The sequence below is a fragment of the Sturnira hondurensis genome, unplaced genomic scaffold, assembly GCF_014824575.4.
Source record: "Sturnira hondurensis isolate 20B ecotype Veracruz unplaced genomic scaffold, ASM1482457v3 Scaffold0004257, whole genome shotgun sequence".
NCBI lineage: Eukaryota > Metazoa > Chordata > Mammalia > Chiroptera > Phyllostomidae > Sturnira > Sturnira hondurensis.
In genome coordinates, this window is record NW_028076888.1 from 6070667 (window position 1) to 6097442 (window position 26776).

The 26776-nt window shown below is 55.6% G+C and overlaps 1 protein-coding gene and 1 long non-coding RNA gene across 7 annotated transcripts in view; one reads left to right on the forward strand and one right to left on the reverse strand.

Annotated features, from left to right (window-relative positions):
- Window positions 1-22420, reverse strand: part of PIK3CD (phosphatidylinositol-4,5-bisphosphate 3-kinase catalytic subunit delta) — a 45671-nt gene extending 23251 nt beyond the window's left edge. For 5 of the 6 annotated variants that reach the window (XM_037045303.1, XM_037045300.1, XM_037045301.1 and 2 more), the window contains exons 1-2: window positions 22336-22420; window positions 2569-2689 (exon numbers count right to left, since the gene is read on the reverse strand). The gene's annotated coding sequence lies outside the window, so the exon portion shown is untranslated. Of the gene's footprint in view, window positions 1-2568; window positions 2690-4399; window positions 4533-22335 lie in introns of those variants that run through there. The other variant, XM_037045298.1, reaches the window with a different exon arrangement.
- Window positions 22421-23851: 1431 nt separating this feature from the next.
- On the forward strand, window positions 23852-25614 carry LOC118986376 (uncharacterized). The gene is made up of 2 exons (XR_005066360.1): window positions 23852-24723; window positions 25491-25614. It is a non-coding gene; the product is annotated as an uncharacterized LOC118986376 (long non-coding RNA).
- Window positions 25615-26776: the final 1162 nt, after the last annotated feature.

Below are 26776 nucleotides of genomic sequence, written 5' to 3' on the forward strand. Positions count from 1 at the left end.
ATCTCGTTCTTTTACGTGGTGTTTCTTTTATTACTCATTGTGCTGAGCACCACTCGGAGGCACCTCCTGCAGGGACCCCTTCTGCTCTGGGATTTTCTCCTGTAGTTGCTTTGATGACTTCCCCTCCTCCATGTCTTCCCCCCTTTTCTCTTGAGCTCCTATGAGATGGATATTGGGCCTCCCAAAGTGATTCTCCAGTTTTCTTATCTTTTCTAGAGATCTATTTTTCAAACTTTCAGCTCTATCCTCTTGAAATTTTTACTGTTAACATCATAGTTTTATATCTAAGAGCTTATTCCTATTTTATGAATATTTCTTTTTTAAAAACAACCAAACCAGGTTGATGACTTCGGACCCCTCTTTCCTGCTGTTTGGGTCTCTCTCGCTCCCGGCAAGAGAGAGGCCTCCATCCCGTGTGCTGATCTGCCACTGCCCATGCAAACTGACACGCCAGGCACCCAACCCTGTCTGGGCACAGGTAGGGCTCATTGCTAACAGGTGTCACTGTGAAGTGACAAAGTAGCAATATAGCTTTTCCACAGGGTCCCCCTCAATCAATGTGAGCATCCGAGGGTCATTTTTCTCATAAGGTCAATTTTCTCAGAAAGAAGTTCAAGGCCCGGCCTGGAGGGTGGGGGTAATAAGTCAGGCTGCCACGTTCTGGGCACCCCCCAGGAAAGGGTGCCTCTGCTCAGCATGCCAGCTGGCACTGGGTCCCCCTGTCCTCAGTCTAGTGCCTCCTCCCAGAGTCCCCTGCCCCGGGCTGGTCCTGGGCAGCTCTGGTCCAAGGCGCCTGCAGAAAACCCAGCATCTTCTGCTGGGGTGCAGCCAGGAGCCGCCTGGCTCCGAGGACTCAGCAAGGGTCTGTCGTTCTAACATACTTTTTCAACCAGTCTTCCCACTTCCCGCCACCCTTTTCCCCAACATTGGCAAGATCCTCGGTAGCCCCTAATTCTTGTGCCTGAGGGGGCAGTCCTGTGGACATATCAGCTTGCTTTCCCCACAGTGTGGGACACTCGGTGCCCTGCTTGGCTTCTTTCTCCCCCACCTGTTTTCTATTGTTCAACATTTTTTTGCTCATACCTCTCTTCCTCTCTCATCCTTTCCGTTTTCTTAAGGATTCACCCCTTTACTCTCATTTTAGTGGGCTTTTGAAACAGAGCAGAAACAAGCATATCATTTAATCAGTTATGTTTATGTGGAAGTCGGTAATACTCTTTAACAATAAATGAGAATCAGGTGTCCAGAGATGATACACACAGAAGACCCTCTGGTGGGCGGGGGGTGTTATTCCCGCTATTCCCACAAGGAAACAACAGCTGAGGGGTGGAGTTAAAGGAGAGTTACACTCACGATTTCTTTTCGCATTTTGCAAATTTTGACAGTGAATAGGTATTCTTACAAATAAAACCATATGAGGGTTAAAATTATCATGAAAAGACATCTCCTAGAACAAGAATCAAGACGGCGTAAACAAATGTGCAGAAGGAACTCTAATCAACAGGACAGGTCAACAGGAGCCAAGGACTGGCTTCTGCTCCAGGGCTCCGGGCTCGCACAGAAGTGGCCAAGGTCTCCAGAGGGCGGCGGGGCTGGGAGAGGGGCTGGGGGCAGGGCGTTCACGCCAGTCTCTTTGCCACGACGGCTGTCTGCTTTTACCTGCTTTATGGGTCAGCATTCTGCTGAACATTTTGATCTCTTAGAAGAGATCCACATGTAACCAAAAAGTCTGGAAAGTACCAAGGAAGATCTAAAGAAAATGAGGTTCACGGAGTGGGGGGCCTCCCAGGATGACCCCGTGCTATCACCCCAACCCCCTTCTGAAATGACATCATTCTGAAATGACGGTGGCTATTCAAGGGTCTGGATAAGGAGGAAATAGGCTGTGAGCCCACAGAAGACAGATGTGCCCACAGAACTTGTGAAGGGGGCTGCTGGCCTATGGACCCAGGGACTACCAGAGGCCAAAGAGGGGAGCTGAGCCGATGGCCAGCCAATGTCAGTCTCTGGCCTCAGTTTCTTCATTTGCACGATGAAGGGACTGCATTCATCTCCCAGGCTAATGTTCTAGAAGCTCCAAGGAACATTCTCTTACTGATACAGGGACTGCCAAGTTTCCGGAGAAACAGAATGTCCCCAGTGAGGGCTCCTCGAGAGGCAAGGATACCGAGTTATCAAAACTCAGCCCACTTCCTTTGGGAGAAGATCTTGCTTTTTCTCTCCCCAACTAGGCCAGCCCAACACCACCACAACCAGAGCGAGTTAAATACCAAATGTTGCAGCTTCACAGTGGGCTGCAGGGCTCCTTGGAGCAGAGTCAGCCCTTCCTTTCCCAAGCAGAGGCATCCCTCCTGTGGGAAGCTGGCTGAGGTCTAGTTCACTTCCCGCTCATAGGCTCCCAGCACAAATTTGGGTCATTCTCTTCCTTCTGGCTTTAGTCCTACAGATAGGTCCTCCTTTGGCTGAATGGCCAGGGAGGGCAGGGGACCACATTCAGATTTCCACCTATCTACAAAATGGCATCTCTTCCCCTCCCAGCACCCCACTGGTCTCTTTTGCCCAGCCTACCTCTCTGGAATGGTCCGAGAAAGACCAGCAGCAAAGGCCCCACCACCTGGCAGATTAAAGATGCTTTGGAATCAGTGAGCGTCATTCCGCCCTTGCTTGACTCTGAGAGCTCCTTATCTGTCTGGAAAAAAGAAAGGAAAAAAAAAAAAGAGTCTCAGAGACCTTCCGTGCATTCTCTTACAGAACTTTAGCTCAAGAGCAACTCTTTCACCCAGGCTCTGTTTTTGCAAACCAATCACATTCTGTCGGACGGGCCCCGTTCACCCTCTGTGGCAAAGCAGCCCGGCTCCCTTTGGTGGCACTGAAGCGAACCGCGCAGGGGCGCTCCCAGGCCCTGAGGCAGGAACGTATAGCTATGCGGATGACTCAGATCATTTTTTGAGATGTTTGTTGGTTTTGTTTGTTTTTCTGAAAGCGAAGTAAGTGATGGGAGCCCAGCTAGGGTTGGAGTCCCATTCAACGGCTGCAAAAAGCAGGTTCCTGAACTTGAGGACCCCATTCAAGACCCTAATTGCATCATAAAGGAAGATCCATCCCAGATCCTGGAGATGAAAAGGTAGTTTGGGGAGGGGGCAGCCCACAGAGGGCATCTGTGGGCCACTCCTGGAAATAAGAGGAAGTAGGACCAGCCCCTTCACCTAAGCCAGAACTCTGGGCACTGCTACCGCCACGGAAGGGAGTCTCTTGCCTGGAGCCCACTGGGCGTGGCTGGGGAGGGGTCCTGAGAAGCATGAAACCCCTCCTGCTTCTAAACACCAGTTTCTCCAGGAGACAAAAAGTCCAGTGCTAGGAAGCCACTGAAGGAGGCATCCATTCCAAGAATACAGTTCCCAAGGACAAGCTGAAACTCCTCCTGCTGTCCGCCTGCTCCAGGAAGGATTTATCCCCACGGACCCGGCTGCAGCAGCCCAGGAACGGGGGCGGGGACGGTCCCTTCACCCGGCATCCAGGGGACGATGGCAAGGACTTCCCAAGGCACTGCCACCAGAGAAATGAGAGGTCAGCGCCAAGAGCGCTGAGGAAGAAATAACTTCCATTGATGATCAATGGAATTAACAAGAGACCAAAAAACAAACAAACAAAACCCAGCAGCCCAGTCATAGGGAAATGAGACACGATCGTGGAGAAAGCACTTTCAAATCGAGGAGAGACAAAGAAAGCAGCAGGCATGATGGAGCCGAGAGAGGGAAGAGTTAGAGAAGGCGAGGAAGAAGCCCGTCCTCAGGAATCCAGGTCAGGAAGTAGGAGCCGGGACTGAATTCACAAGAGGGCCGCCAAGGAGGAGGATCTTCCCCGGGAGAAAGGTGGGTCTTCTGCTCCGGCTCTCTCGCTTGCCAGGACCTTAGCACCTGGGTCTGCCGCCCTCTAGCCCTTCGGGTTCAAGGGCAAAGCTTGGGAGGCGACGCTAGGAATGGACCGAGAGCAGGATGCTCCGTCCAGAATCGGGGGCAGGGGGAGGGGAGGACGCGCGTAGCAACTGCTGGGTCCCTGACAAGTAAACAGCTTGCCCTGAACGGCTCAGGGCCCTGCTCATCCCATCAAGGGCGACAGCGGGACACCCCGATTCCAGGCCCTTCCCGGGGCAGGAAAGGGATGCAGTGAGACTGAGAGAGGAGCGCGTGAAGCAGCCCACACCGGAGCGCGGCCCCCTGCCCTGGCCTCCCCGGTAGAGCCAAGTCAGCCCCCGGAACGCGCCCGCCTCCCCAGCGCCCACGCCCCTGGACCCCTGGCCGCCCCACTCGGACAAAGCCCCGCGCCGGGAGGGGCGGGGCGTGCGGCCGGGGTGGGGGCACTGAGACCCCGCAGGCGCGCACACAGGTGGGCTCCGTACCGGGTGTCGGTGCCGGGGGCGGGGCCCGATCTCCCTGGAGACGGTTGCCCAGGGGACACGGCGGGCGGGTCCCGGAGCAGCGGGAGGACTCGAGTCTCCGGGTGGCGGCGCGGAGCCCGCGGGGGCCTCAGGGCAGGCCCGCGGCGCGGAGCCGGTTAGCGGGGCTTCGGCGGAGGGGCGCGGCCCGGGGCGGGGCCCGGACATCAGCGGGCGCGGGCGGCGCCAGGGGGCGGGGCGTCCCCGGGGCCCGGGCGGGGCCAGGACCTGCCGCCGCGCGGGCACCGTCACCAAATTCTCACAGCCCCAGCCAGGCGAAGCGCAGGCGCGCCAGCCGCAGCCGAGCGCGGAGCGGCGGCGGAGGCAAATCCTCCCCGAGCCCGGCTGCACCTGCCGGGCCGGATCCCGGAGCCTCTGCGCCGCCGCTGGGCCCCGGGCGGCATGCGCACGCTGCCCTTTGCCGCCCTCCCGCCTTGGAACCGGAGGATATAAAGTGTCATTTGCAGGATGAGCGAGGACTGGTCGTCTGCCAAGCCGCTTCCGCTCCCGGGTTCCCAGGGAATCGCCAGAAAGGGCGGGGCCCTGGACCCTGTCACTGATCCAGAGCCGGGGTCACGCGAGTGACTGGCCTTCCCGGGCTCTGGGCTCAAACCCAGGGTGAGGGCTGCCTCCCAGCCTCCAGGCCTTCCTTTCCATCGGGGTTCCCCTTACAAGTCGGATTTAGAAAATAAACAGGTTTCCCCGGGACTTTCACTAACGCATCCTTTCATTACAGCGAGCTGCGTGCGAGCTGGCCCACCGCCGAGCACTAATGCGGTCGCGCTGCATTTACTCCGGCGTCGCCGCTGCCACCCCGGCGGCGCCCTGCGCCGCGGGTCTCGGGCTCCCTAAGGCTGTAAGTGAGGAAACCGAGGCTCCGCGGCCAAGGACTGAGCCTTCCTTGCACTCACGCACACGCAGGCACGCCCGCCTGAGGACGAGCGCGCTGCCTCCTAGCGGCAGAGAATGGGAACTGCTTCGGTTTGGACCGGACCCGCAGGAGTCCTGCGGGCAGCGTCCCACGTCCCCTCAAAAGGGGCTTTCGGGTTACAGCCCTGGATGTAAACCCTTGCCACAGTGGACAGCGAGAGGAGGGAGGGGGAGCGTGAGATTCAGAGCCACCCCAGCAGCGTCCCTTCGGGCAGAGCAGACGTGGGTGGAAGAAAGTAGTTGGAGGTCCAATTAACTCGCGCGGCTCCACCAGCACTCAGGTGTTCCGGTGAGGCGCCCAAGGCAAGACCCGCCCTTCCAAGCCCCCAGGAGCCTCCGCCGGCCCCAAGGTAGCCCAGAGCCTAGCAGGGAGGACAAGGAGCAAAGCTCTGCCAGAAGCGTGAGAGGAGGACCAGGTTGCCGGGTCCTGGGGGATCCCATACTCCCAGTACCCAGGAACCCTTAGGGCTGGGGTCCCAGCAGCCCGGGCATCATGATAAATAAAAGGGGGGTATCAGGGCCGGAGGAAGCAACCAACGATGTACCTCCTCCCCAGAGGCCAGACACACACTGAATGTGTATGCGTGTGATCGCATACACGTTCACACACAGGCACCGTTGTGGAAACTGACACGGCGACACAGTCACGTACTCCTCACACGCACTCAGCCACAGAGACCAAAGACAAACGGATGGACACTTCCACAAAGACACAACCACACACACACAATTTTGTAAACTGACACATAATGTCACATTCACCAAGACCACACACCCCCTTGAGCACATCCACAGGCTGAATCTCATCCGCCCACACAGCGGGGCGGGACTGTGGCCTCCGGAGAAGGCGGGGCCCAGGCCGGCAGGTGGGAACAGCGGGATGAGACGCAGAGGCCTAGGGTCCAACCCAGGGCTCAGCCTGTAGGCATGCTCCGACCTCCCCTTCACTCCTCCTGTCCCCAGCCTAGGAAGGGGACTGGTGCAGCTGAGGGCCCCTGACCCAGTGGGGTGGAATAATTGCTGGGCCGCCCTTGGCCGGCAGGGTGGGGCTTCTCAGGATGAGAAATAAGCCGCTGGGATTCCCAGCTGGACTTTGCATGGGCGGAGAGAAGCCGAGAATTCTCCGACAGCGCCCTGGCTGGGGGAGGCCGGGTGCATCTCTAACAACCCCCAGCCAAGAAAGGATAATAAACTACAGTATCAGGACACCAAAAAGATTTTTCAAGGAGCAGACAGGCTTCGGTGGGTCCACTCCCCCCACCCCAGCCATGTGTGGCCTTCTCCCTAGCGGCCCAATCCTTTGGACTTCCCTTTCTCTCCAGCGTGACTCTGCAGGGAAGCCAAGCTCGAAGGCAAGGCCCTCCTCGGCAAGGGGACCCGGTGACCTGGCATGGGGCTCTCCGGGTCTGGTTCCTCTGGAGCCCAGAGAAAAACCTAAGATTCTTTGGAACGCCCAAAGTCATCAAAAGCCGCCCTGCAGCCGTATCCTGGAACCGCACTGACAGTTCCAGAAAGACATCACATCTGTTGCAGGGAGAAAATTAAGTGAATTACCAACAGATAGAAAGTCTAGTGCCTGGTGCACACAGTAGATGCTGAGCATTTGCTGTCACACATGAGAAACAGGCACAAAAAGGTCCAGTGACCTACCATCACACAGCTAGTTAGCGCCAGAGACAGAACAGAGAAAAATGTCCTGCCCTGACAGGTGTGGCCCAGGTGGGCATCAGCCCGCAAAGCGAGAGGTCACCGGTTTGATTCCTGGGCAGGGCACGTGCTTGGGTTGTGGGTTCAGTCTCTGAAAGGGGTGCATAGGAGATGGCTGTTTCCCTCCTTTCCCCAATCTCTCAAAATAAACAAGTAAATAAAAATGCAAACTAAGAAACCAACTATTAGGCGGAATCACCACTACCTGGAAGAAATGCTACGTGGGACCATCACCACCTCTTGTCACTGTACAAGGTATAGCCCCTTGTGTGGGCTGGCGGAGATTTACATGTAATATATAGAAATGGCGGTAACTGTGAGAACTTCGTCGATGGAGAAATGAAACCGAACAAACAAACAAAAAAACCAACCTGTCAACCAGTATATCTTTTTTACAGTGGTTGATTGATTCATCGATGGAGAAATGAAACCAAACACAAAAACACCAACTGCCAAGCAGTTTATCTTTCTTTTATCTTTTCTTATGGCAAAATTGTCTCATGGCCAGTATTGGTTATTGGTAAACAAGTGTGCAGCAAAAAATGCTTGTGGCAACGATGTTTACGGGGAAAGTGCCTAGAACCAGAGGGGATGCGGTGGGCAGAGGGATGATTCACATCCCAGGTGGGGTGGGATTTCATCCTGCTACTCAAAAGGGCGTGCCATTGAAAATTTATGAGCTGTTTATTTCTAGAACTTTCCATTTAAAGTTTTTCAGACTGAGGTCGACCGTGGGTAATTGAAACCGTGGATAAGGTGGAGGGAGAACTACTGTTTGCTGTGTAAATTCGTTTCTCCGCTGTGAGAAAATCAGAGTAAATAGAAACATTAAAATCCTCCCCCCGCCCTGGCTGGTGTAGCTCAGTGGATTGAGCACGGGCCTGCGAACCAGAGGATCGCGGTTCGATTCCCAATCAGGGCACATGCCTGGGTTGCAGGCCAGTTCCCGGCAGGGGACACATGATACATTGTGTGTCCTCGGCAGAGGCAACCATACATTGATATTTCTCTCCCTCTCTCCTTCCCTTCCCCTCTAAAGATAAATAAATAAAATATTTAACCCCCCCCCCCATCACCGCTCAATGGGACAGAGCCTTAAGTCCCCCAGCGTGAGGTGGGGAGCCAGAGGAGCCTGCCCCCACCCCCGAGAGCCCTTGCTACATTCAACAAGGAAAAGGGAGGTCTGCTTCCTTCAGCTGCCACCCCTCCCTCCCCTGACACCCCCAGGCACTCCCTGTGAGGACATGCCAGTTTCTCCCAGCTGCCTGTCAGTATCCCAACCACCGGCCGTCCTGGGGTTGGTTGGCTCTTTCTGTTCAAGTCTGGCACTCAGCACTGTAGGGGTTCCGAGTACGTCACCCCAAAAGATGGCGCGGTGGGGTGGCCTATTATTTTGAATTAAAAGTAGTTGGGAAACAGCCAGCGCAAGAAGGACCTCTGAGCCTCCTTTGTCCCCCTAAAAGCAGGAGACCAACGTCCCAGGCGAAGGTGCCCTCCCCACACCAGGAGGGTGGACTCCATCCTCACCAGAGACAGGAAACCGAGGGCCAGGACACTGGGCAAGCAAACCGTGTTACTTCCACTTTCCTGCCCCAGCTCAGGCCCATCGGTCTCACCACCCCTTCGCACAGTTATCGTCTCTTTGTCTGAAAAGTATAAATGCTTCCTGCTCCGGTCATGTCCTTGACTCTCATCTCTGTGGGGCTCCGGTACTTTCGTATGTAAATAAATCTTTTTTGCTTCCATTTCTCTGTCTTTTCATTATAGGAGGGTTTCGGCCAAGAACCTAGAGGTAGAGGGGAAATTATTCCTCCCCTCCAGCGTTTTTGGGTGTGGTCAGATAAGACACTGAGTGGGGACAAGACTAGGAAAGCTATAGGAAGAAAAAAACAACATAAAAAACAATAGTCACATGTTTGCTGTTCATTCTATTCGGAAAAACAGGAGGACTCTGGGAACTAAGCTCCCTCAAAGAGCAGAGACAGGTTCTGTAGTTAGACACACAATCCGCCTTGAGCTTCCCACTCTCGGGCACGAGGACAGGGAGCCCGAGGACAGGGAGCCCAACGACGGAGCGCCTGGCCCGATCGTTTCCCTGCCGCCTGTGCATGTGCTCATGGACCTTGAGCCACCCACCCCCAGTTAACTCAAAAAGGGGCTCATCTGTGGTTGAAAAGCAATGGTAATTAGAATCTGGAGCTCGCTCTCCTCCCCTCCCCTTTTCCTTCCTTCCTTCCTTCCTTCCACCAATTTCCCCAGCTTAGACCCAAAGTCTGCCTCAATGGAAGTTTCTGGAGTTTGTGACTTGGGAGGGGGCAGAGAAAAAGAAAAACAAAACAATGCTTCTGTTGTGACTCCTGCTTGTAAGTGCCAACCTCAAAGCCTCCACGGCTGCGGGCACCCTCCCAGGCAAGGCTGGCTGGGTTGGGAGCCCGGAGTCAGACAGAGCCAGTCCGGATTGCCCCAGAGCAGAGCTGCCTCCTGAGAGAGGGGCCAGTGCTCCGGCCGGAAGTGCGGGGAAGGGGCGGTCGGGCAGACGGCTGCCCACGGGGATTGCCCGGCCGACCCCTAGTTACACGCGGGTCCTGCCACCGCCTCCCGGGAGCCTTAGGTTTCTGGCTCTGGTGTGTGACCCTCGTGGGAAGGCACCGTGGCTTAGATCTCTTTGTGTCTCCCATAGAATGAAAGATATCCCTCTGTTTGCAGAAAAGATGTTTTGTGAATACTTATTGGGAGAAAATTATAGGAAGGGGAGAAATAGGGTGCCCAGAACAACAGGGCATTGCCCTTGAAAGATACCCTGGAAACTCACAAAACGGACCTTCCAGAACCTCCTGTGAAACCTCTCCATGTGTGTGAGAAGCCACGTAGGGCCAGAAAATTGAACTGAGGACCAGGACACCTTTTTGAGTTGGGGCCAGATTGGAAACAGGTGAGAATGGACTCGACAGTATTAAACTCAACATGCTCGCAGAGCTGATCCCCACAGATCATTTAGTCAGGACGGGGCCAGGGGCTTCCTGGGGTCCCCCAGGTGGACACGGCACCCTCAGTCTCCGGGCGCTAAGAATCGGTACCTGAGAGAGCCTGAAACCAGCTAACGACCAGCACAGCGGCAGTGCAGGGAGCAGCCGCTGACGCTTTCTGGCCCCAGACCGAATGGAGGGCAGTCGTCATGTTAAATGCTTCACGTTCCTTGTGCACGTTTTAAAGCATGGTGGCCAATTCTTTAACATTCGGCCCATTGAGAGGTGTCATTTATGTCCCTCTCTTTATATCTGGCAGACTTTCTTTTGACTTCTGAGAGAGAGAGAGAGAGAGTGAGAGAGAGAGAGAGAGTGAGAGAGAGAGAGAGAAGTAGGAGTGGTGCTGAGTGACTTGAGAAGTTAGGCCATAGAAGACCATGCAGGTCCCCTCTCCTGCGGAACTGAGCTCTCCCAGCTCCGCCCATCAAGAAGGAACTGTGACTACCTGAAGCCCCCACTCAGTGACAAAGGCCCAGCCGGAAAGAGAGGCGAGGCGTCGGCACTCAGGTGGACAGTCCCATCTGAGCCCAGCCTCTGAGCCATCCTCACCCAGGCAGCTAGACTTGAACGAAGAAATCTCTAGATGATCCCAACCCTCCAACTCTTCCGGTTATTGGCAGCCCTTCGAGAGTCTCCCCGGCCAACAGGGGACAGTCTGCTGGCCCACGGCCAGGCTGTGCCTCCAAGCCCTGTCTCCGTTCCTGGCCCCGAGGACCTGTGAGCAAAGCAGTGTTGCTCCGCGCCTCTAAGTTTGATGTGGTTTTTAAAGCGGCAATAAATACCTGGAACTTAGCAACACCTTAATAAATCCTCAAAACAGCCCCCTGGGGGTTATTATCACCATCTCCACAAGGAAACTGAGGCCCACGATGTCCCCAAAGCCACACAGTTAGTGGCAGAAACAGATGAGACCCACTTTCCACCACCACCAAAAACTGCTTCTAACAACAGGTCTTTAGTGCAGGAGGCCCAGTTTTTAATGCACGGTTTATGACCATTTTATGAAGACCCGAGCCTGCCCCTGCAGACAGTCTCACGGACCACCCAGGAAGGGAGGGGTCTCTGGTGCCTTCTGTTAGGAAGTGTGACCCAGGCGGGAAGGGTCATGTCCACCAGGACGAGTCCTGGGCCTGTTCTGGTCAACATCTTTCCTGACACCACCAGTGAAAGGAACTCCAAGAACCGGCTGTTTCATTGGGTAGAAATGCAAATAGACTTCACAGCTACCTGGAGGAATCATCTGTAAAAATTATCCTACCAGAGCGGGGCAAATCTGGTGGCACCAAGTGGAAGGCAGTGTGTGTAATTACACGCCAACTTCCTTAATTACGGAGTGGGGGCAGGTGGAACCAGAGAAGTCTCAGCCCAAGGCTCATCCCCCGTTTTTTAATCTTCACCCAAGGATATGTGTACTGATTTTAGAGAGGAAGGGGGAGACACAGAGAGAGAAACACTGATGCGAGAGAGAAACATTAATCGGTTGCCTCCCGTATACCCCTTGATGGGATCAAATTCGCAGCCTAGGTATGTGCCCTGACCGGGAATCAAACCCGCAACCTTCTGGTGTACAGGACAATGCTCCAACCGAGCCACCTGGTCAGGGCAAGGGTCATCCCTTACGACCGATTTGGCTGGGTACCAGGTATCACAAGGGCTACGCCCTGTGGGAAACTATGTCCAATCACGGCGCCCCTCCTGACAGTCACACCTTAGCACTAAGGTGTAAGGGCACCAGGTGCGGTGTGCTCGGTACCAGCCTGTCTCATTGGCAAAAGGGGTTTTGCACACTCATCTTTCAGGAGGCCCTGCCTCGTCTGAAGACGCCTGGGGTCCAACACTGGAGCCTGGACGTGGCTCTGCCTTCCCATGTTCCATAGACAATTCTACCCGCCCAGGACTTACACCAGCGCTCACAGGAGGGCTTTCTATCTGCCCAAGACAAAGCCCTTCACAGAGAAGGGGGAGGCCACAAAACCACAGGATGCAGCTCTCCCAAAGGATGCAGGGAAGACAGTCCTCGCCGAATGCACCACAAAAGGGTCCAAGTGTCAGGACAAAGAAACGGATTTAACTGGCATAGAGTAAACTTGAACATGGTACTTGAGAGGTGGATAGGACCCCAAACAGAAACTGCTTCAAAGCAAACTTTGAACAAGCTGCCGGGTGAGCACGTCTTCCAAGGCCCCAGCGGCTCGGAATCTGGCGCCCCTGTCCTGCCTTTGAGGTTGGTTTTGGAGTCGGAATCTCAGTGCAGAGAAACCAGCGGTGGGACCCCAACAGCCCTTTGGTGCACCCCTCCAGTCTGGGGTGAACCCAGGGGACACCCGGAACCAGTGGAACTACTTGTAAGAGGGTCCTCACAGACAGGGCAGGTCCTGGGGGGCGGTTCCTGTGGGGAGGGACCCTGATTTTCAGCAGCTCTTCATAAGGACTTGAAATCTGAATAAACTTAGGAACCACCAGGTGGCAGGGTTCTGGGGTAGGTGGATAAATGGGGGCCCTGGGCCCAATTCTAACCTGGGGGGGATTCCCCACCAACAACAAACAATTCTGGGACACCAGTGGGAAGCTCAAGAATTCAACTCAATTTTGACGCTATCTACCTAGAGCTAATACCATATTCCACAGGTTAAGGGTTCAGTCCTACAAGATGGACCTACACACACACACACACTCATGATGGCCACGGAGAGGGGACCCATCACAAGGTCTTTGTTACCTGGCAGGTTCCTCCAGGTCTGCTCTGCAGAGAACCACCCACCCAGGCACCTAGCCGGGGCCTTGCTTACACGTCCGCCCTCTCCTTCCCTCATGAAACCGGGATCAGCAGACATGCTCTCAGCACCGGGATGACAGCATCCTCTGGACAGCTCTCTGTCGCCTGTCGTCTGGCCAGTCTGTCTTTGGCAGGTGCCGCCACACCCCGTCCTTCCACTGCCCTGCCACTGAGCACCCGCTGCAGGATTTAGGGGCCTCACGTCCACGTTCCACTGGATCAGCATGGCGAGCCCCAAAGACAGGCCTTCCGTTTATGAAGGGGAGAGTGGGGCCCCCGGAGCTTCCAGCCACACAGCCAGTCAAGGGAGAGGCCGACTGGAACCCGGGTGACTCCTGAACCCTGTCCCTGCCCTACTGTGCCACGTTGCCTCTCCCAGGCCGGGGCGAAGGAGCCAGGTTCCGGCCACTGGCCCAGCGGACACCCAAGTCCTGCTGCTCCGATTGTGTCACCCGCCAGCTCAAGAACCCTTCGTCGATTTCCTGTAAAAGTTTTGAGAGTTGGGCAAGGAGGTGATTGAGATTTCCGGGGCCAGGCCCTGCTTCGTCTGGACAGAGGGCGCACGTGGGCACCATTCTGTGCCGACCATGGCTGCACCAGGGACAGGACTGCTTCCTCCTGGCCCCTCCCGCTGCAGAGGGACCGTGCCCAGGAAGCCAACTTCAACCAGGGACGAAGGACCAGGGAGAACAGGGAAGATGCCCTGGGACAGAGGCCCGGGTGGGGACGGAGCTGGGAAGCCCTCTGTGCAGCCAACGGACTCGCTGCTCCTCCTGCCTGGGCTTATGGTCCCCAGGCCCCAATTCCATGCCTCCTCCTGGGAAACAAGGGGCCACACGTGGAGACAGCACAGGACAGTGGCCAGACGCAGGCTCTGCCGCTTGCCTGTTGGGTCACACGCGGTAAGTGACTAAGCCTCAGTTGCCTCTTCCGTAAAACGGGGATCGCAGTAACACTCATCACATACTGTTGAATAAATTTTTAAAAATTTTATTGATTGATTTGAGAGAGAGGGAAATATTGATGTGTTGTTCCACTCATTTATGTATTCATTGGTTGCTTCTTGTACGTGTCCTGGCCAGGGATTGAACCCAAAACCTTGATATATTGGGACGATGCTTTAACCAACTGAGCTAGCTGCCCAGCCGGGGCTGTTGGCTAAATTTGTGTTTCCAAAGTGCCCAAACATTGCCTAGCACACAGTGGATGCTACAAAGTGTCTGTCATTGTTGCTGTTGTTATTATTATTATTGTCATCATTAAACAAAAAAAGAGCAAGCTAGACTAACGAAGGTGGCGATCCGAGCTGGCTAAGAGCAAAGCTCCTAAGCATTGCTCCTAAGCGCTGCTGACGGGGCCACAGGCGAAGAAGCTGGGCTGGTGCCCGCCTTGGGCCCTGCCTCGTTTACCCTCAGAGCCAGGCCCCATGTGGTGTAGACCGCAGTCCTAAGTCAGACCCGCCTCTGGCCCCGGCTCTGTGACTCCTGCGTCTTAACTGACCTCTAACTGGCAGAATCAGGGGTGAATCGTCCTCCCACTCCCTCTTCAAAACATCCCGACCAGAGGTCTCAGCGTGCTGAGCGAGGGGCCAGCAGGCTACCCCTCGGGCTGCCAGGATGCCAGGCCCCTGCGGGCTAACACGAGTCCTCCTTGCTTCTTCCCAAACGTGCCCATGCCAGTTGTGCACCTTGGCAATTACACAACATAGTAAAGTAAGTAGATAAGTGGACGAAATATGGGTGTGGGCCCTGGCTGGGTAGCTCAGTTGGTTAGAGCATCGTCTGATACCGCAGGGCCGCAGGTTCCATCCCCAGTCAGGGCCCGTACGAGAAACAACCAATGTATGCATGAATAAGCAGAACAGCGAATCAGTCTCTCTCTCTCCCTCTCTCCTTCCCTCTCTTTTTCTAAAACCAATAAATTTAAAAAACAACATTAAAAGAAAAAGAAACATGGACATGAAAAGAAAGAGCTGGTGCCAAAGCCCGGGGCCCGGCCCAGGGGGGGGCCTGCCTCAGCCCCCAAACTGCGCGGAGGAGCACCTGGGTGCCATCAGCACGGGAGGACTCGCAGAGAGGAATTCTGGACTCAACCATTAGCAGGTCTTTATGTCCTGTTTCCACGGGGATCACTGGGGGACAGGGTCCTGGGGACCTGAAGAGTCCCCACGGCCTGTCACAGCCTCCCTTCGCCCCTCAGGAGAAGCATCACCCAGTGTCAGTTCATTCGCTTGTCGCAGGGAGACCGGCGCCCGGATCCAGCCAGACAGCCAAAGGCGTGGTCCGTCTCCCCCCTCCACCCCCTCCTGCCAGGATCGGCAACCTCTAGAGCAGAAAAGTCGATCCGTGCTTCACCTCAGTCCCTTCTGCTGAGTGTGAAACGGTTCTCCTTGTTCCAACAAGACGAATGTTGAGGGTGAATGGAGACTTGTTAGATTAAATGATGATATTAACAGTGACAGCTAATATTTACTAAGTATCAACTAGGTGATGTCCATCATCTAGTTTATTGCATTTGATTCTTAAGACAACCTTAGGAATGGCTCCATTAGCTTCCTTTTGTAGAAGAGGACACCAAGGGTCAGAGAAGGTGAGAATTCCACTCCAGGTCACACAGCTAGGACGTGGGGAAGCTACAGTGTGACTCTGAACTCACCCAATTCCAAAGTTCAAGGGCTTGCATGCTGCAAACCTCCTTCTACCCATACAGCCAGCAACCGGAAAGAACACTATTTAACCTTGTTGTTAGCAATCAAAGAAACACATGCAAGATGACTACCCTTTAGCCCTGGCTGGCGTGGTTCAGTGGCCTGAGCACCAGCCTGTGAACTGAAAGGTCACCCATTTGGTTCTGAGTCAAGGCACATGCCTGGGCTGTGGGCCAGGTCCCCCGCTGGGGGTGTGCAAGAATCGATATTTCTCTCTCGCATCTGTGTTTCTCTCCCTCTCTTTGTCCCTCCCTTCCCCTCTCTCTAAAAATAAATAAAATCTTTAAAAAAGAGGACCACCTTTTAGACCTATTAGTAAAACACTTTTTCAATATTATTCAATGCTGAAAAAAGTGTTGCGAAAGTGCTGTACACAATGAATCGGTCCGATCTTTCCTGGAAGACCACTGAGCTCTCAGAGATAGAAATACGTTCGCTGCCTTCGGTGTGGTCATTTTGGATTGCGGAAAAAGCCACACGCCTGGAAATGGCGCTTACAGTATTTTGGGAGTGGTGTGTGCGCCCCTGTGAGCATGGAAGAAAACAAATGTCCACTAACAGGGGGTGCTCGAGAAAACGAGGGGGACCTCTTTAGGACACTTATGCTGCCGCTACAAAGATGGCTAGGTTATGAAGCAACGTGGAAAACGTTAAGGAGCCAACGTTCCGGAAAAAAGCGAGTTTCACGAAGGGGACTAACAAGTACAAACGGCCAGGTACACAGACAGTCATGGCGATGTCAAGTACAGCACAGGGGACACAGCCAGAAACGCTGCATGTGCACCATATTGATGGGAGGGTCGCCTCATAAGGTATTAAGATGTCCAGTCACCGCAGTGCACACCTGAACTAATATGATATTGCAGGTTGGCTGCAGGGTCCCACACAAAACAATGCCTTTTTAAAAATCACACAATTTTTAAAAAGATTTTATTTATTTATCTTTAGAGGGGGAGGGAAGGAGAGAGGAACAGAAATATCAATGTATGGTTGGCTCTCGTGCGTCCCCTGCTGGGAACTGGCCTGCAACCCAGGCACGTGCTCTGACTGGGAATCGAACCAGGATCCTCTGGTCCTCAGGCCTGCACTCAATCCACCGAGCTACACCAGCCAGGGCAAATTACACAATCTTTTATTACAAAATCACAAGCATATAATTCTGTAACATTTCCACATCACACTCAAGCATAGCATATGATATTTTAGGTAAAATGATCAAATTAAAACTATAAGTTATCACACCCATATTATTACCCTACCAACCACACTCAAGCAGATGTTACTTCTGCCGGACCCGGTATAATTTAACAATAAATGGCAAAAGAAGTGAGTTACCAAAGCATACGCCTCACTCCTCAGAGAATTATACATAGCATTACCACATGATCCAGCAATTCCACTCCCAAGTATACACACAACAGAATTCAAAGCCAGGAAGGGAACTGATGTGTGCACACCTGTGTCCACAGTGCATTAGTCACAGGAGCCAGAATGTGGGAGCAACGCAAGTGCCCACTGACCTGGGGACGGGTGAACAAAATGTGCTCCATGGGGACAGCAGAATATTTATTATTTGGCCTTAAAAAGCAAGGAAACTGAGCCCCCTGCTACCACACGGATGGAACTTGAGGACATCACGCTAAGCGAAATAAATGATCCGCTGAAGGGCAAATACTGTGGGACTCCACTTATGTAATTACCAAGAGTAGTCCAATTCAGGGAGATGGGAAGTAGAGCCGTGGCTTCGGGAGTGGGGGGCTGGGGAGAGGGGAGAGGGGAGTGAGTGCCTGACGGGTGAAGATGACAACGTTCCAGAGATGAGACGCTCTGGAGCCGAGGCAGAGGTGGCCTCAGCCACAACAGTGTGAAGACACTAAATACCATGGATACAATACTGACAAATGGTAAATTTGGTTATGTGTGTTTTATCACAAGGGAAACGTAAAATTTAAGATAAGAAAGCACACACCTACCAGTCACATGGAAATTAAAAATGCAGAAAAAATGGGAAAGATGCCCAAACTGGCCGTGGCTATGTCAGGATGGTGGGATAATAAAATGTTACTTGTGGGCCCCCACGACCTCCAAGCCCCTCCACAGACACTGCATGTCCTGCCATGTGCCAGGCACCTCCCACAGGACAAGATAGGAGACCTGAGGCCTGGCAGTGGGCATTGTTGCTCCAAGGGCGCCACTGAGGGTCTGAAGCTCGCTTGGGTAAGAGAGTTGCCAAAGGTCACTGAGCAGATAAAAAGCGGCTGAGATTAAGGCCTAATCTGGCTGCCCCCAATGACACTCCTGTGTCTCCTGAGTGACAACCCCTGGGTCTCCACTCTGTACCCCCCTGCCCCACCCCCACCCCTGCAAATGACTTTTCACAGTGTCAATAACTGGGCTTCGATCTTGCTTCCCTATTGATAAGAAAGCACTTCTCCCAGATTTCACATCAAAGCAGAAAAAAAAAAAATCGATGCCCCCTCCCTAGGGGCATCTTCTCTGTTATGGGGACCCTGGGGGTGGGGAGGCTGCTACTGGCCAAGCTGGCTGCTAAGGTGGCAGCTGACTCCCGGGCAAAGTGGGAGAAAGGGAAGCAGGATTGAGGACAGGGAGACTAGAGACGATGGGACAGCAGAGACCTCTGGGACATCCTTGCGCAAGGTCCCCAGGGGAAACAGTGGCCGGACCAGAGGCCCGGAGCATTTGGTTCCCTGCAGACGTGACTGTGCACAACGGCTTCCCCAGAAAGTTCCAGAAGGAACACAGTCCTGTCCGTATCCCGAAAAGATACACCCACGCCTCACCCCCCAGACCCAACCAGTGAATTGTACTTGAAAACATAATTTTTTTGGAAAAGGGTCTTTGCAGATGTGGTGAGGTTAAGGGTCTTGAGATGAGTTAGTTCATCCTGGATTATACCAATCATGGGGCCCCCCACCCGATGACAGGTGCCTTGATGAGAGGCGAAGAGGACAGACGCTGGCATGTGACAGCGGAGGCAGAGATGAGGCATGGGCTGCCACAGGCCCAGGGGCCCCTGGAGCCCCCAGAGGCGGGAGGGGCCAGGAAGGATCCTTCCCCAGGCCGCTGGAGGGAGCAGGGCCTGCTCACACCTTGGTTTTGAACTTCTGGCCTCCAGAACTGTGAGGGAAGACGCTTCTGCTGTTTTAAGCCACAAGATGCATGGTAATTCGCTTCCGCGGCCACAGGGAAGGAACACAGCAGGACTCCAGGATGGAAAATCCCGAGCCAGGCAGCTTGCCTTCTTTCCTTCTGCGGCTCCCCCCGCCTCCCCCAGCGTCTGTCTCCTGGCACTTCTTCTGAGTGGAAGGCAATTTCCCCCAAGGAGAGAGAAACAGAAGCTGACTGAAATGGCATTTTACAAACGCCACACCCATCCCTCCAATCACTCTCCCTCCGGGGCTCGGAGAGTAAGCAGCCTTGGAAAGCACCCATTTCTGGAAGCAGCCCTGACCTCGTCTGAGGGGTGAACTCACTACTCCTGGGGGGCGTGTGGTTCTCACACACAGGAGGCCAGCACTGCTGTGGGGGGCGGTCACGGCGAGGCTCTGAGGAGGACCAGTGGCTGCAGTTTGGGACAAACCACAGAAAAACAGTGTTTGTCTGCAAGGAAAGAGCGAGGAGGGAGGTTCCCGGGTTTTAGGTTTGTTTTTTTTTTTTTCCATCTTGAAACTGGCAGCATTTTTGATATGATTGCGGGGGATTTCCACCAACCAAAGTAATGAAAATTCCGTTTTAACAGTTCACTGCCAGGAGAGAAGGAGTCTTGCAACCTTTGTTATTTAATGACAAGAATGTTTGTCTCCCTCCCAACAAGGCGGGCAGTCCTGCCGCTGGCTGGCTGGCTGGCTGGCTGGCTGGCTCTCAGTCCACCAGAAGTCCCTGGGTCCTGGGACAGGGACAGGGACAGGGACGGGCTAGGGCGTGTCCCCCAGGAGCAGGACGTGTTTGACCCCCGGGGAGGGGCTGAGAGAGCTGTGCTAAGGAAGGAAGCATTTGGAGGGGCCCCAAGCCCCAGCGTCAGGCCCACAGAAGCAGCTGGCCTCAGGGAGGGGGAAACTGCTCTCTAAACAAAAATGGTTTTGAAAAATCAGCCGGCCAAAGGGGAATTGCTTCATAAGTTGCACATTCACTTCTCCCTTTAACTGTGCAATTGAAGAAAAACAAGGTGAAGCAGGAACTGATCCGTCACCACCCCCCCATTTACACCCCCCCCAAAATTCCCTCCCCACAACCGTGCTGGGCTGCGGGGCGCAGAAACTAATGGGTCTGCGGGGCGCAGAAACTAATGGGTCTGCGGCTGGTCTCCGATTCCGTGTAGACCGTGTGCCTTGCAGGCTCCCGCCCCACGCTCCCCCCCAACCCGACCCCCCCCCACCCGCAGGAATAGGCGCCCGTCGGGTCTCAGCACAGCCCGGGGCTCCCAGTGAGACCTCGGTAAACACTCGCCACACCTAGTAAAGCTATAGAAAGGAAGGCGCCCACAGGCCGCTGCAGGCTTCATGCACCTGGACCGGAGCTGCAGAAAAGCAGCCTGGGCTGCTGCGTCGGCGCGCCCAGGAGCACCTCCGGGCCACTTGCCCTGATTCCAGAAACATCTACACTCTCGGAGAGGCCAGTGCTGTTTCTAACCACGGGCAGAGGAGGTGTGGGTAACGCGCCTGCGAAGGAGGTTGTCTTCGCCGCAGGCAGCTGCGGGCTAGGTTTTAGGAGCACTCAGCCCCGCATGTCGCTGCACCCTCCGCTACTCCGGGAAGTCCGTGAAAGCACCAAAAAGGAATCGACCCGCGGAGGCCCCAGGCTGTGCCCGCCCCCCTCCCCGCCCACCCAGCCAGGGCGGCCCGATCCTGAAGTGGAGAAGCCACCCGACGGCAGCACTCGGAAATGTAGGAAGTCTGCAATTTCTGCCCTAGAGAGGGCAGAAGAAAGGTCTACGTGTTTGGTGCCAGCTTGGTAAATCAGAAGCTCCTTCACCCCCCACTCAACCCCACCCATTAAACCTGGTGGCCGATTAGAGGGGTGCGTTCACAGCCAGCGAGTCTCCCCCCACCCCCGCCGCCAGAGACGGGTCAGGAAATAAGCTGCTAATTTGCACGGGCAGTGCCTCCAGCTGGTAACCGCTTTGGCATCTGAACCAGCCGGGACCCTGGAGGGCTGCTTGCACACCGTGTGGGTTGGCCAGGTAACTGTTCTGAGCCCGAGACCACTGGAACCTCGAGGCCGCACCATTCATCCCTTGGTTAGCCGAGAACACTGGTGTGAAAAAAGGATCGACTGGAGGGGGGCGGGGAGCTCCCTCTGGGATCACTCACTGGACAAGAACCCCGGGGCACTGTCAGGCTCTCCCGGGAGTCAGCGCGGGTTTGGGTTCTCGGCTTGAAGGGCCCTTTGGAGCACTGAGACTTCAGAGAGAGGGCTCCCCGTGCGCGCCCAGAAAGAAACACCCGCTCCGCATACACGCGCGACTGTGCAGAGCGTTTCTGAGGGTGGCGCCCGAGGGGGCTCCTCCGCAGAGGCCCGGGTGAAGAAGCCCCACTTGGCAGTGTGGCGAGGTCCCAGGCCCGCCGGCGCCCCCTCCAAGGGGACACCTGAGCCAAGGGAAGGCTGCCCCATCACCAGAGGGGTACAGAGCGCTTCCTCCGTACCGCACACTGGGCAGATCCCAAGGGAGCCGCGCCTGGACCTGGCGCGTGGGCCGCCCCAGGGAGTCCCCCACCCCCGACCTGGGAAACCCCATCCTGACCCTCTTCCACTTGAGGGAACGCGCCTTTCGAGGCCTCCCAGCAGCCCTCTCTCAGCCTTCGGGATCCCTCTCTTCCCACCAGGGCAGAGCGCAGCCTGGACACAGTGCCCCCCATCCTGGTCGCCACGAAAGGTTTTCCTGTTCCCCTCGCCAGGATTTCGAAATAAAGACGCGCAGAGGAGGAAGCCTAAATAAAAACAGGAAACTCGGGTTTTTTTTTTTTTTTAAGCCTCATTCAGGCTGAATTACGGGTAAGGGTATTAAAAAGAAGAAGAAGAAGAGAGTCCGGAAATGCAAAGCCGAAGGCGGTCTTGCCGCTGTAACCCGGGACCCGCCGCAGATCAGGGGGCTGATTTCGGCGCCGCTGCAGTGAACACGCGGCGCGGCGGGCCCGGCCAGAGACAGACCTGGCCGCACGTCCACGAGCCCTGAGCGAGCGCCCGGCACAGCTCAACCCGGCCCTCTCACGCCAGGGAGGGCGTGCAAGGTCCGGGCGCCGGGACAGAGTGCGTTCCCCTCTCCCCGCGCTTCCGCCGGAGCCCGGGGGTCGGCGCTACGCGTGCGAACGCAGCCCGCAGCCTGCCTGGGGCAGCCCCTCGTCCGGCTCGCCTCTCCTCAAGACAGGGCGCACTCGGCTGAGCGCTCCCCACCTCCCGCGCCTCGGAGGGTGCACGCGAGGCCGCCCCAGCGCTGAAAACGGAGCCGAGACTCTGCCGCCGAGCCGGGGAGCTGTTTGCACCCCTCTAGGAGAGCGCACCGGGGGCGGCCCCGGGGCCCCTAGTTCAGCTCCCGCCCAGGTCCCAGCAGCCCTTCCACGGGGCGCCCCTTGCCGGGCTCGCTGGACGCGGGGATGCGCACTGGGCAGGGTATACCCCGGCTGTGCGCACGGGAAGACCCTGAGAGCTGGCCCCACGGCTCCACGAGGCTCCCTGAAGCCCGTGGCCCCAGTGCTCTCCCCCACCTCCCCAGCCGCAGCCGGAGGCAAGCGCTTACCGGTCCTGGTGCAGCTGACTGGGCTGGGATGGCTCGGCCCAGCGGCCGCCTTGAGCGAGGGCGCTGGGCACGAGTGAGCCTCGAGGGAGGGGGCGGGGCGTGATGGAGGCGCCCCGCCTGCTGACAGCCCGCACACCCCACTTCCCACTTTGTTTCCTTTTTACTTGCAACAGGAAAAACAACAGGTCCTCCTGCTGCCTCATCTGCTCCCCTGACCACCCCACTTCCCCACCCCACCCCGACTTCGGCTGGAGGGTGTCACCCCGTGTGCCTCTGGAAGCTGCACCTTGCTCTTCTTCAAAACAAGTTTTTCTTCGTATATATATAAATATATACGAAGGAAAACAACCATATAAAGGTCATGGAGCCCATACCAGCCCCCCAGGCACTGTGGGTTTTACACACCCAAGAACTTCAACAGTGGCCAGAGAAAGGCGGGGGGGGGGGGGGGGGGGGGGGGGGGGGCTGGGGGGGGGGGNGTGTGAGGAAGGGCAGGCTAGGCCAGGAGCAGGGTGAGGGCTCCAAGTCCACCCAACTCAGCCCCCCCCCCTCCCCCGGGGAGTGGTGGCCTCTAAGCTTTGGTGAGCAGAGGGTGGGAGGGGCCTAGCTCCCCTCAAGGCCTTAACAGTGACTTCACATCACTCTGGGATATGGGGGTGGGTTGGGTAAGCTGGTCAATCGATTGGTCTCTCAATGTAAGAAAGGTCCCCTGTAGAGAATTTTTGAAAGCAAACCCGGTGTGGTTCAGTGGGTTGGCCATCGTCTGGCAAACCGAAAGGTCGCCAGTTCAATTCCTGGTCAGGGCACATGCCTGTGTTCCAGGTTCGATCCCTGTCATCTGGGCACCTTTGAGAGGCAGCCGGTTGATGTTTCTCTCTCGCATTGATGTGTCTCTTCCTCTCTTTCCCCCTCCTTTCCCCTCCCTCTAAAAATGAATACATAAAATCTTAAAAATAGTTAGTTTATTGGAGCCGAACTGCAGACAGACGCTGGGAGCAAGATCTCAGATGCCCCACAGAATACCAGCCCCACGGTCTCTTGGAGGCATTTGGAACCGAGGCGGGAACCTAGGATTGGGTTTCCAAAGGTGCGTGAACCTGAATGCACAAGGCTTGCTCAAGACGCAGGGAAGCCTTTTAGTAAAGACGTTGTAGGCCTGGGGCATGCACGACTCCCCACTGTGACTGGCGCAGTTAGGAATTTATGATCAGACCACGCTGTGAGGTGACTTTCCATTGAATACACCCCCTTCTTTCCACTCGCAACCAGGTCTGGGAGGTGGAGCAGCTATTTTGTTTCCTTGGACAGAGGGGGAAACCGAAGCTTGGAGAGAGGCTCTTTCCACCCAAGGCTGGCCTTCGGGCACCAGCTTGGGCCCAGCAGTGGCAGCAGCCAGTGGAGGTACACAGACGCTTCTGTTCTTAGCCAGGAAGAGGGAGAGAGCTTGAGCACCGTGAGTGAGTTTCAACTGGTCCCAGTTTGCTGGCTCCAGACCCCCCACTGGATACCTGTGGGGGAGCCAGGAGGGTTGACAGGTCCCTTCGGGGAAGAAGGTTGGGTCTGTCACCAGAAGTGTACCCTAACGTCCTTCTCACAGAACATCTGAGGCTCCAGCCTCACCCCGACCACAGGCCTGGATCACCGGTCCTTTGCAGGGGTCTCCAGCCCCCTCCAGGGAGATCCTGCCAGAAGCCAGGGGAGAAATGGACATGTTCAGACCTGGTGGCAGGGTGGGTAGCCTTCCCCAGGATTTCCCAACGCCTGTCCTGGCCCTGCTTTGGCAAGGCTGCAGTTTAAACACTAGTCCCTGGTTGTCAGCGCTCATTGGAAGAAACAGCCAGAGGAAGAATATTTCCACATCATCCAAAAGAAATCGTCCTGGAATAGGTATCTGCTGACCGCCATTCGAGCCGTGCTCTGGGACACGCCCCAGCTCAGCAAGGTAAAGCTTATCATTCGCCCTGGATGGATGAGAACAGTGAGGTGGAGCGAGGCTGAATCACGGTGGAGGGAGCCACAGCAGTGTCTGACAGCTTCCAGATCCGCGCTCCTTTGAAAGTTTCACTTTCCCGAAAACCTGATGCACTTCCTTTTTGAAACCACACATTCGGGCAGCCTCCTCTTTGGGGGGTCGGGGGGGGCAGGAAACTGGGGCTAACTGTAATGTCAGGTCGGCACCTTTCCTCCCCCAGCTGCTCTTCTCCCCCAGGTTCCTGATAGACTCGCCTCCTTCCTTCCTCTATGGTTTCTGACGGCTCTTGCTCACTTTACTTTTAACTGCTGTCCTGTGTGCTTTGGAGGAAGCTACTTCACGTTCCCTTCGAATTTTAAGTGAAGCGGACCAGTGAGGAACCGAGAGCAGCCCCGGAGGAAAAGACGCCCCTCGCTGTAAGGATGGCACCCTGTGTACGCCCGCCTGAGCTCCTGCCTGGGGAATCCTTCGGCCCCGTTTTATGAGAAAGGAAAGCAGGTCTTGGCTGTGAGAGGGCAGAGGACCAGGCTGCAGGCCACAGGGAGGAGCACGCCCAGCCCTCCATGCTGCTTCCTTCTTCCCCGCCACCCACTCCTGCGGAACGTCCCCCTCTGAGAGCCAGCAAGCCTCCGAGGCCGCTCGCAGTTAGCAGCTCTGCTTCGTTCAGCCTCCAGCGGCTTCACCACTGACACCCACGCACGCTTACAAGCAGGGTTATCTCAGGGCAGCCAGAGGCAAGCTGAGCACCCGGGTACTGGGGTGCTAGCTGGGGGAGGCACTTCCTCAGCGCCTTCATGAACAAACCACTCCAGACACCTGGCTCCATGCGCCGTCCTGGCAGGAAGCCAGGACTTTGCTGCCTGTCCTTTCCTTCCAGGCAGAGCAAAACGTACCCAGCTCAAAGCCTTGTCCTTTTGCCTTGGCTAAGAAAAGTGCAGTGAAGCTTCAGGGTTAAGGGCTTCTTCCCTGCAGCCAGACTGCCCGACCTGCCATGGCGGGGCTGTGTGGCCTCAGGCATGTGGCTTAACTTCTCTGTGCCTCACTCTCTTCATCTGAAAAACAGGGACACTGATAATGGCTCTCAGCTCTTAGAATTGCTGCTGAGATCGAACAGCACCTGGCACAGGGTGCGCCCCCCCCCCGAATGTTATTTTTTCTAGAACAAAGTCTTTGTGCTTTGCAGGACTGGTGTTTCCACTCAGGACCAGAATTTTCCAACAGTGGGAACAGCAGGCTGTGACATGTTAACACATCGGCGTACTGCACATCCATTCGGCGGGTCAAGGTCACGATAACGGAGCAGAATCGGAAATAGCCAGCTACATTCTGGGTGGTCAGAGTGGGTCTCGCTCCCCGAGGCCTCCGTCCCAAGTCGAGGCTGGTGCGAGGGCGCATTAAGTCAAATGCGTGTCCTATTGCAGCTCCCGGTGGGCACAGCCGGAAAGCCGCTGCCTGACCAGGTCAGGGTGGTGGCGACCACTGGGGAGCGTGGCAGACAGTGAGAGGCTCCTGGGATACAGGAGGATACAAAGTCAGGGCTCAAGGTACATTTCGCCGCTGTGCTGCACACCTGAAACTAATACCAAGTAATATGGAAGGCCAATAGTAATTGAAAAATAATTTAATTAAAAAAAAGAAAAGAAAAAGGTCAAAACTGGAAAGATTAAGTGCATCAGATAAAACAAAGGAGGAGCTATTAGACCACAAACAAATAGATGAAGAAGCAGCAGCTGGCTTTTAAACAAACCCTCTCAGGTTCTTCCTGCTGTGGGGCGGAGGGACTGTGGACAGGGGGGTGGAGGAGCAGGGTTTGGGGTCCTGAGGCTGGCTCCGCCCTCAGCTTCCGTACCCTGGGGGCGACCCAGGCTTTGCAACACTGACTCAGCCCCCACGCTGTGCTGCCCAGCTCCAGGCTCTCGGTACAGCCCTGTATAAGCCAAAGACCCGCCCTCCCCTCCTGGAGCTTACGCTCCGGTGGGGAAAGAAACTATGAAGAATAGAAACAAGATACAGTGTCATAAAGTAGTAAGTACTGCAAAGAAACATCAGACAGGTTAGAAGGGGAGGGAGAGGCAGGGGAGGGGACCACGGAGTCCGGAAGGCCTCTCTGAGGTCAGGGCATGAATGAGGTGAGAGAGGAACCCTGCCTGCAGATGTTGAGAAAAGAGCATCCCAGGCGGAGGGAGCAGCTAGTGCAGAGGCGCTGGGCAGTGGCAGGTCAGAGGGGTAGCTGGCAGACCAGGGAGGCTGGGGGGTGGGGGTGGGGGGTGTGGAAAGAGCGTGAAGGTGGACCTGGGGCAGGGGCAGCTGGGAAGGTGGGGTTTGGCTGAAAGAGTTTCCAGAAGCAGAAGGTGGGCTCTAACCTGAGCCGGGGTGGGCTGGGCTGTGATTGACACGTGGAAAAGTCCGCAGGAGGCACAGGTACATTCCCTCGCTCTGCCAATCCCAGTGTCCTAGAAACAGCAACAC